We start from the raw sequence: 1,615 nt of genomic DNA on the forward strand, positions 1-1,615 counted from the left end.
TGGCAGGCACCTGTAGTCCCAGCCACTCAGGAGGCTGAGGCAGGAGAGTGGCGTGAACCCAGAAGGCAGAGCTTGCAGTGAGCCGAGATCACGCCACTGCACTCCAGCCTGGGTGACAGAGCGAGACTATGTCTCAAAAAAAAAAAAAAAAACTGGCTGGGCAAGGTGGCTCATGTCTGTAATCCCAGCACTTTGGGAGGCCAAGGCAGGTGGATCACCTGAGGTCAGGAGTTCAAGACCAGCCTGGCCAACATGGGGAAACCCCCATCTCTACTAAAACAACAAAAACTAGCCGGGCATGGTGGCACGCACCTGTAGTCCCAGTTACTTGGGAAGCCAAGGCAGGAGAATTGCTTGAATCTGGGAGGGGGAGGTTGCAGTGAGCTGAGATTGCACCACTGCACTCCAGCCTGGGCGACAGAGCAAGACTCTGTCTCAAAAAAGAAAACAAAAAAGTGTACAGAGAGCTGCAGTCCTCTGCCACTCCCTGTAGCTCCACAAGCAGGCTCTGTGCTAAGTGGGGACCACCTAACCTCTTCCCCTTCAGGTGCTGGGGAAGGAGAAACTCACTTTACAGAAGGTTAAATGATCCTCATCTTTCTCACGTTACCTGGCAGTGAGTCGCCTGGTACCAGCCCAATCTCCTCAACACTCTCCAGCAACTCTTAGGGCCAGGATATGGTGGCAAAGGGGGCACATCGGATTGGCATAAGTTATAAAACCCACCACTGTCAAACTGCTGTGGGTGCCACCTGGTGAGCAAGCTAGCAATCACCTAGTAAGGTGGATGGTGGGCAGACCACCCAGGTACCTACTCTAGAAACACAAGAGCACACCTGGAAATATGCATGTGTAGGAGAGGAAAAAAGGCAATAAATAATGGCCGGGTACAGTGGCTCACGCCTGTAATCCCAGCACTTTGTGAGGCCAAGGTGGGTGGATCACCTCAGGTTGGGAGTTCAAGATCAGCCTGGTCAACACAGTGAAACCCTGTCTCTACTAAAAATACAAAAATTAGCCAGGCGTGGTGGAGGGCGTCTGTAACCTCAGCTACTTGGGAGGCTGAGGCAGGAGAATCGCTTGAACCCGGGAGGTGGAGGTTTCAATGGGCCAAGATCGTGCCATTGCACCCCATCCTGGGCAACAAGAGCAAAGCTCTGTCTCAAAAAAAAAAAAAAAAAAAGCCAATAAATAAAATCTGAAATATATTTAAAAATAGGCTGAGTAAGGTAGCTCAGGCCCATAATTCCAGCACTTTGGGAGGCCGAGGCAGGAGGATCACTTGAGGCCAGGAGTTTGAGACCAGCCTGGGTAACGCAGAAAGACCTGATCTCTATAAAAAAATAAAATAAAATAAAAATTAGCCAGGAATGGTGGACCTGCCTGTTGTCCCAGCTACTTGGGAGGCTGAGACGGGAGGATCCCTTAAACCCAGGAGCTGGAGGCTGCAGGGAGCTGTGATTGAACCACCGTACTCCAGCCTGGGAGACAGAGTAAAACCCCATCTCTAAACATAAAATAAAAATACATATCTATCCTAAATATCCATCAACAAGAAAATGAATAAGGAGGCCGGGCGCGGTGGCTCAAGCCTGTAATCCCAGCACTTTGGGAG

The sequence above is a fragment of the Piliocolobus tephrosceles genome, unplaced genomic scaffold, assembly GCF_002776525.5.
Source record: "Piliocolobus tephrosceles isolate RC106 unplaced genomic scaffold, ASM277652v3 unscaffolded_23021, whole genome shotgun sequence".
Taxonomy (NCBI): Eukaryota; Metazoa; Chordata; class Mammalia; order Primates; family Cercopithecidae; genus Piliocolobus; species Piliocolobus tephrosceles.